This window comes from Agelaius phoeniceus, unplaced genomic scaffold (assembly GCF_051311805.1).
Source record: "Agelaius phoeniceus isolate bAgePho1 unplaced genomic scaffold, bAgePho1.hap1 Scaffold_409, whole genome shotgun sequence".
In the NCBI taxonomy this organism is placed as follows: Eukaryota; Metazoa; Chordata; class Aves; order Passeriformes; family Icteridae; genus Agelaius; species Agelaius phoeniceus.
In genome coordinates this window covers 53,665-62,942 of record NW_027509992.1, presented here as the reverse complement: position 1 = coordinate 62,942, position 9,278 = coordinate 53,665, and the positions used below count along the sequence as shown (strand labels likewise).

At 48.2% G+C, this 9,278-nt stretch overlaps 1 long non-coding RNA gene across 1 annotated transcript; it reads right to left on the bottom strand.

Annotated features, from left to right (window-relative positions):
- Window positions 1-4,049: 4,049 nt before the first annotated feature.
- LOC129117371 (uncharacterized) lies at window positions 4,050-9,012 on the bottom strand. The gene is made up of 6 exons (XR_013180736.1): window positions 8,043-9,012; window positions 7,925-7,966; window positions 7,785-7,828; window positions 7,640-7,683; window positions 7,518-7,558; window positions 4,050-7,436 (listed from the first exon to the last, which is right to left on the bottom strand). It is a non-coding gene; the product is annotated as an uncharacterized LOC129117371 (long non-coding RNA).
- Window positions 9,013-9,278: the final 266 nt, after the last annotated feature.

The window sequence follows — 9,278 nt, the reverse complement described above, 5'->3', positions numbered from 1 at the left end:
CTAACCCTAACCCTAACCCTAACCCTAACCCTAACCCTAACCCTAACCCTAACCCTAACCCTAACCCTAACCCTAACCCTAACCCTAACCCTAACCCTAACCCTAACCCTAACCCTAACCCTAACCCTAACCCTAACCCTAACCCTAACCCTAACCCTAACCCTAACCCTAACCCTAACCCTAACCCTAACCCTAACCCTAACCCTAACCCTAACCCTAACCCTAACCCTAACCCTAACCCTAACCCTAACCCTAACCCTAACCCTAACCCTAACCCTAACCCTAACCCTAACCCTAACCCTAACCCTAACCCTAACCCTAACCCTAACCCTAACCCTAACCCTAACCCTAACCCTAACCCTAACCCTAACCCTAACCCTAACCCTAACCTAACCCTAACCCTAACCCTAACCCTAACCCTAACCCTAACCCTAACCCTAACCCTAACCCTAACCCTAACCCTAACCCTAACCCTAACCCTAACCCTAACCCTAACCCTAACCCTAACCCTAACCCTAACCCTAACCCTAACCCTAACCCTAACCCTAACCCTAACCCTAACCCTAACCCTAACCCTAACCCTAACCCTAACCCTAACCCTAACCCTAACCCTAACCCTAACCCTAACCCTAACCCTAACCCTAACCTAACCCTAACCCTAACCCTAACCCTAACCCTAACCCTAACCCTAACCCTAACCCTAACCCTAACCCTAACCCTAACCCTAACCCTAACCCTAACCCTAACCCTAACCCTAACCCTAACCCTAACCCTAACCCTAACCCTAACCCTAACCCTAACCCTAACCCTAACCCTAACCCTAACCCTAACCCTAACCCTAACCCTAACCCTAACCCTAACCCTAACCCTAACCCTAACCCTAACCCTAACCCTAACCCTAACCCTAACCCTAACCCTAACCCTAACCCTAACCCTAACCCTAACCCTAACCCTAACCCTAACCCTAACCCTAACCCTAACCCTAACCCTAACCCTAACCCTAACCCTAACCCTAACCCTAACCCTAACCCTAACCCTAACCCTAACCCTAACCCTAACCCTAACCCTAACCCTAACCCTAACCCTAACCCTAACCCTACCCTAACCCTAACCCTAACCCTAACCCTAACCCTAACCCTAACCCTAACCCTAACCCTAACCCTAACCCTAACCCTAACCCTAACCCTAACCCTAACCCTAACCCTAACCCTAACCCTAACCCTAACCCTAACCCTAACCCTAACCCTAACCCTAACCCTAACCCTAACCCTAACCCTAACCTAACCCTAACCCTAACCCTAACCCTAACCCTAACCCTAACCCTAACCCTAACCCTAACCCTAACCCTAACCCTAACCCTAACCCTAACCCTAACCCTAACCCTAACCCTAACCCTACCCTAACCCTAACCCTAACCCTAACCCTAACCCTAACCCTAACCCTAACCCTAACCCTAACCCTAACCCTAACCCTAACCCTAACCCTAACCCTAACCCTAACCCTAACCCTAACCCTAACCCTAACCCTAACCCTAACCTAACCCTAACCCTAACCCTAACCCTAACCCTAACCCTAACCCTAACCCTAACCTAACCCTAACCCTAACCCTAACCCTAACCCTAACCCTAACCCTAACCCTAACCCTAACCCTAACCCTAACCCTAACCCTAACCCTAACCCTAACCCTAACCCTAACCCTAACCCTAACCCCTAACCCTAACCCTAACCCTAACCCTAACCCTAACCCTAACCCTAACCCTAACCCTAACCCTAACCCTAACCCTAACCCTAACCCTAACCCTAACCCTAACCCTAACCCTAACCCTAACCCTAACCCTAACCCTAACCCTAACCCTAACCCTAACCCTAACCCTAACCCTAACCCCTAACCCTAACCCTAACCCCTAACCCTAACCCCTAACCCTAACCCTAACCCATGGTGGCCACTGTGACGTCATGGTGAGTCATCAAGATGGCGGTGCTCATATGGTCACATGGTGCCATCCAATATGGCGGTGCCCAGTAGGTCATGTGATCCAGGAACCAAGATGGCTGCCCCCACATGGTCATGTGATGGGGACCAAGATGGCGGCCCCTCTGATGTCATGGGGTGTCATCCAAGATGGCGGTGCCCATGTGGTCACGTGACTCAAGAATCAAAATGGCTGCCTCCAGTGGTCCTGTGACAGGGGCCAAGATGGCGGTGCACATGGGGGGGGGTGGGGGGGGGGGGGGGGGGGGGGGGGGGGGGGGGGGGGGGGGTTAGGGTGGGGTAGTGATTGCTGGCACCTGGAGTGGGTGGGTACTGATTTGGGGTTAGGGTCCCTATATGCTGTATATAGTAAAAAGACGAAAAACTATATGTCCGGTGCAGCAGTAGGAAATTTCAGGCTCCCGGGGAGTAAATGGTTTGTTTTTTAATTTTTTTTTTAATTTTTTTTTTCTTTTTTTTACTCCCAGGGAGCCTGAAAGTTTTTAATGCTGCTTTTTTAATCTAAACCTAGAAAGAAAAAGAAAGTTACAGACAGAGACAGAGGAGAGAGAGAGAGACAGGAGAGAGAGAGACAGAGACAGGAGAGAGAGAGACAGAGAGACAGAGACAGGAGAGAGAGAGAGATAGACAGAGACAGAAGAGAGAGAGAGAGAGAGAGAGAGAGAAATGAGGGGGGGAGAGAGAGAGAAATGAGGGGGGGAGAGAAGGAGAGAGAAGCAAAGAGAAGAGAGAGAAGGAGAGAGAAAAGACAGAGAGAAGCAAAGAGGAGAGAGAAAAGACAGAGAGAAGCAAAGAGGACAGAGAGAGAAAAGACAGAAGCAAAGAGAAGAGAGAGAGAAGCAAAGAGTTGAAAAAATAGAGGGAGAGGAGAAAAGACAGAGAGAGAAGAGGAGAGAACAGGGACAAAGAGAAAGAAGAGAGGAGGAGAGAACAGAGACATAGGGAGAAGACAGACGACAAGACAGAAGGAGAGGAGACAGAGAAAAAGAGAAGAAAATAAAACAGGAAGACAGAGTGAGACAGGAGAAGGAGGGTGGGAGAACTGAAGAAGGACAGGAGTTGAGGAAAAGGAAAGTGGTTAGGATTAGAGTGAAAGTGAAAACTTAGGAGTAGGGTGAAAAAGGAAAAGACTAAGAGCAAAAAAAACACAAACCAAGGAAAAGGAGAACACAGAGAGAAAAAGAAGCAAGAAGACTGAGATGGACAGTGATAAAGAAAACAGAAACAAGGGGTTAGAGATAGATGGAAGTTAAGTTAGAAACAGAACAGTAAAGTGAGGGGCAAAAGGAAGAAATACAGTGGAAAGAAATGACAGAACCACACCAAAAAAAGACAGGAGCCACGGTGGGGGAAGGAAGGGCAGGGGGTATCTTTATTAAGGGTGACTCAACTTTATTAAAAGAATGCTTTTATGTATACATCAGCAAAATACATGGAAACAGTGTATACAAATGCAAGCACAGATAGAATGCACAGACACACTGGTAAAAATCTAATTAACATATAGAGCAATACAGCAAAATGCAGCAGTTAATGCAAATGCAATACAGAGCAGCAATACAGAGCAGCACAGCAAAATGCAGCAGTTAATGCAAATGCAATACAGAGCAGCAATACAGAGCAGCAATACAGAGCAGCACAGCAAAATGCAGCAGGTAATGCAAATGCAATACAGAGCAGCAATACAGAGCAGCAATACAGAGCAGCACAGCAAAATGCAGCAGGTAATGCAAATGCAATACGGAGCAATACCCATATTAACACAAAGCAATAACCTTTTTCTATTTTCATTAGATGTTGATTTATTGTTACAGGAAACCCAAAACAACAAAAGCACACAAAAAACAACACTCATCTCCCATTAACACCCCCTTCAGCTTACACACAAACTCACCATCACTGCAATCACAACTGCTAAATTACTCCCCAGCAATCATTGGTCCTCAGGAACATGGTTCCCGGAAGCCTCCAAAAAATCCTCCTGCCTGACGAAAACCCCAGTCCCTGGACGGTCTGCGCCCAAACTTTGGCGATGAACGTCGCCTCACAGACCGACCGGGACCCGGGAAAAAAAAAACCCAGCCGGGGGGAAAAAAAAAAAAACCCCCCGGCTGGGGATTTTTTATTCTAAATTTAAAAATTAGTTGAAAAACCTGAAAAGCAAAAGTCAGACAAGGTTACAACCCTAGAACCCTTCAACACACACACACTTCCGTCAGCTTACACACAAACCCACGCTGACTCACACCTCAACTGCTCTGCTAACCCCCGGCACGCATTCACGCCGCTCCTCGGGAACACGGTTCCCGGGAGCCTCCAAAAAAATCCTCCTGCCTGACGAAAACCCCGGTCCCTGGACGGTCTGCGCCCAAACTTTGGCGATGAACATCGCCTCGCAGACCAACCGGGACCCGGGAAAAAAAAACCCAGCCGGGGGGAAAAAAAAAAAACCCCCCGGCTGGGGATTTTTTATTCTAAATTTAAAAATTAGTTGAAAAACCTGAAAAGCAAAAGTCAGACAAGGTTACAACCCTAGAACCCTTCAACACACACACACTTCCGTCAGCTTACACACAAACCCACGCTGACTCACACCTCAACTGCTCTGCTAACCCCCGGCACGCATTCACGCCGCTCCTCGGGAACACGGTTCCCGGGAGCCTCCAAAAAAATCCTCCTGCCTGACGAAAACCCCGGTCCCTGGACGGTCTGCGCCCAAACTTTGGCGATGAACATCGCCTCGCAGACCGACCGGGACCCGGGAAAAAAAAAACCCAGCCGGGGGGAAAAAAAAAAAAACCCCCCGGCTGGGGATTTTTTATTCTAAATTTAAAAATTAGTTGAAAAACCTGAAAAGCAAAAGTCAGACAAGGTTACAACCCTAGAACCCTTCAACACACACACACTTCCGTCAGCTTACACACAAACCCACGCTGACTCACACCTCAACTGCTCTGCTAACCCCCGGCACGCATTCACGCCGCTCCTCGGGAACACGGTTCCCGGGAGCCTCCAAAAAAATCCTCCTGCCTGACGAAAACCCCGGTCCCTGGACGGTCTGCGCCCAAACTTTGGCGATGAACGTCGCCTCGCAGACCGACCGGGACCCGGGAAAAAAAAACCCAGCCGGGGGGAAAAAAAAAAACCCCCCGGCTGGGGATTTTTTATTCTAAATTTAAAAATTAGTTGAAAAACCTGAAAAGCAAAAGTCAGACAAGGTTACAACCCTAGAACCCTTCAACACACACACACTTCCGTCAGCTTACACACAAACCCACGCTGACTCACACCTCAACTGCTCTGCTAACCCCCGGCACGCATTCACGCCGCTCCTCAGGAACACGGTTCCCGGGAGCCTCCAAAAAAATCCTCCTGCCTGACGAAAACCCCGGTCCCTGGACGGTCTGCGCCCAAACTTTGGCGATGAACGTCGCCTCGCAGACCGACCGGGACCCGGGAAAAAAAAAACCCAGCGGGGGGAAAAAAAAAAAAAACCCCCCGGCTGGGGATTTTTTATTCTAAATTTAAAAATTAATTACAAAACCTGAAAAGCAAAAGTCACATACACAAGGTTAAAACTAGTCAGCATGTACTCACACACACAGAGACAAGTAGACACAGACACACACAGTCATGTGCTCTCACACACACTCACACGCTCTTCCTGCTTACGGGCTCACTATGGCCCTTACTCAAGATGCTGAAGAACGTGCTTCGATGCGTCTTCTGGCTGCCACTCCTTGAGGTCGAATGGTAGATTCTGGGGAAATCGGTAGCCTCGAGGACCTGTGAGACAACAGGAAGTGGTCAACGAGTGGCCAACAGCTAGGAATTTTCCCCACTCTGGACCAATAAATTTTCTACCCAAAATCCCATAAAAGACAGATGAACAGTAAAGTTTTTACAACTGTTCTACCTAACTATGACTACATGCCAGGGCAGGGCAGCTCCAATCATAAGTGGTATAATATAAGTACATACAATATAAGCAAACACATACAGTGCAAGGGCACATACAGTGTAAGCATATACAATATAAGCCAACATAGGTACACGCAATATAAGCCTATAGAATACAAGCCAACACAGGTACACACAATATAAGCATATACAATATAAGGATATACAATATAAGCCTATAGAATACAAGCCAACACAGGTACACACAATATAAGCATATACAAGATAAGGATATACAATATAAGCCTATAGAATATAAGCCAACACAGGTACACACAATATAAGAATATACAATATAAGCCTATAGAATATAAGCCAACACAGGTACACACAATATAAGGATATACAATATAAGCCTATACAATATAAGCCAACACAGGTACACGCAATATAGGCACATACAATAAAAGCCAACAAAGGTACATGCAATATAGGTACACACAATATAAGCCGACATAGGTACACGCAATATAAGCCAAGACTTGAGATAACTCTGTGGAAGATTAATTGTTGGGCCCCATACCCTTTGAGAAGATGGAACCTACAGAACAACTGCAGTCACTTGAGGAGGGTGTAAGACGCTCCCTCTAGAAGTCCAAGATAATGGCATGGAAAAAAAAGCACTACCAAAGCTGGTAGTGAGAAGGAAGATGGATGAGAAAATCTTGTAATCCTTCCTGTCTCAAAGGGTAAAAATGTAAAGATGCCAGAAAACGCTATATCTGAGAAGGAATGTGAGTAAAATACTGCCTATATGGCACAAAATAGTGCCTGTAAAGCGTCAAGATGTAACAAAGGCCTATGACACGGAATAGACACAGACTACATAACACGGACGACACAACATAGACACGGATGGCATAACACAGAGACAAGAGTAAACTGCCTAGCGCTTTCAACTTATGGACCCAAGATTCGTAGCGCAAGATGAGCCAGAGGCCAATGATGCCAAAGGAAAGAAAGCCCTATGACAATGGCACGTGATGATGAAATGTACCTCGTTAAAAGAAGTTAGTGCCAAAGCAGTTAAGAGGATGCTCAAGAGGCTCAGCAAGCCTAGAGAAGGAAGCCAACTGCCGGGTGACCATGGCTGTAGCTCCGGACCTGAAGGTGAGCTCCTCGGGGGAAAGATCCGTGACGACGTCAAGTCGAGGAAGGCGGACGACGCAAAGTTCCCGAGAACGCGGAGATGGGTTGGAACTGCCCTGCCCGGCAAAGGCTCTGGCGAGGCTGAGGAGAAACCCTCTCCCTTTACTTCCAGAGAGCCTGTCCCGCTACAGACCTCTCCGCTAAGCTGACATCAAATTGCCCCCTGTGACAGTAAAGGTTTTTCCCCTTCTCCCGACCGCTGGCCCCGACACTTAGCTTTTGGAAGAGGAGCGGACAAAATCCATCCTCGGTCGCACGTGGACGTTGAGATGTTCACCACGTGTGCTTCGGTGTCGCCGTTTCTAAGCTTTGGCTAAGAGCCTCCTCGGGGTACCTAAGACAAAACAGAAAAGGTGACTATTGCCCTCAACAACAGTAATCCCTGGGACTCCTCCGCACCACTGCCCCGGCTCACCTCAAATCTTGATTTGACTCCAGAGGCTGCCCAGAAGATACCTGCAAAGAGAAAAGGTACACACTTAGCATGCTGCTGTGTAACACTCACCTATGGGTCAGCCTGCCTAAACCCCGACTCACCTGCCCTCCTCTGTTCCTTGGCGTGCCTAGGGCAGCGACAGCACCTGCAAAGAAACAAAGCAGAAAAGCATGCTGAGATACTGTGAAAACACAACCTCCCAAATCTGACAAGGATGCCACACCGATACCTTAGGCTCGCACCCACCTGGCACAGATATGCTCGGCTAGGATAGATTGCAAGCGGACCACCTAAAATAAAATAAAAAAAAAAGAGATGCTTAAAGCTGCACCAGAAACTGAGACCTCAGCAATAACAATTGCTTCTGTACGCTAGTCAATGCTCACCTCACCCACTTGGCCTTGACTGCTGCTCTCGGCCTTGACTGCCTGAAAAGAAAGACAAAGAACAATGCTGTAACAGCCACCATTTATGCTTCCTCTACAGAAACAAATACTGTCTCACCTGCTCGGGGGAATCCCCTCACCCAGGATGGGGCCCTCTGGCACACGTTTAATCCATCTGAATCTGAAAAAAAAGTTAGGACAAGAGTCAAACTGTTGCAGGATAACTTAAGAGCTCCAGATATCTTGTGTCCATCTACAAATCCCATCTAGAGTCCAACTACACCCCACATTACAAACTTCAAGTCCCCGGGACTTCTCCTATTGCACCAGGCTATGCGGCAGGGCAGAGCAGCTCCGGCACAAATGTGTGCGCACACCCGTGACACGGGACGGGACGTGACAAACAACGGGGACGCGACACGGACAGAAATCTCCTGGCAAGGAAAATGGCTGCGAGGACTGAGAGAATGCAAAAGGAGATGACCGAGGTGAGACCGATGGTGAGCTGATGAGGCTCAGAGAAACCTGGACAAAAAAGATGCTAACTGAATGATTTATTCCAAGAACTGCAAAGATGGATGCTCAAGAATCATACAGCCAGAAGCCTCTACCTGCCCTCACATTCCTTCGAGTCCTAGTCCGCCATAATGGATCCTGGCGGGACATAGCTGTCCATACAGCTCAGAACAAGACCTGAAAAGACAGCTGATTGGATGCTTATAAAAAGAGATGAGGGTCTGATGCCTGTCTGAGCTCCCAAGTCGAAAGTTCTATGGCATTGGTGCCAGGCCAAGGAACACTGAGAGCACAGATGCTAAGACTGGTGCCAAGGTTTCTGGTAGGCCCCTCAAAGGGCTAAGATAAAAGACATGAGACAGCTAAAAAAGACATAATGCACAACAGACAAGTGACACAATACACACCGGGACTGCTCTGCCCTGCTCACCTCAGCACTGTGATCAAAAGTGAGACTTTGCTTTTAGGGGGCCTAAGGGGTCACTTCTTGGCTGCCCTCATCTCCAGAGCCAATTCAAAACCTCCCCCCTCCCCCCCAGGAGTGCCAACCCAGCAGCTCACTTTCATCCCCTCTGTGGGTCGTGGCACTCTACTTATCTCTCAGACATCTGGGGATGCCGGTCCGTGTCAGGTGCGAAGAAAGGCCGCCTTTCTGGGCGGGAAAACGTTGGTGGGAAGTTCCTGCTGTCACCGGGCTGTTGTCTCTTAGACAGCTATATTAAAGAAAACCAAACGTCAACACCTGACCTTGGCACCTCTTTGGCCAAAACCACACAAGTCTGCTACTCACCCTTCTCCTAAGAAGGCCTGGCACCTCCTAACTGTAACCCTCTGCCAG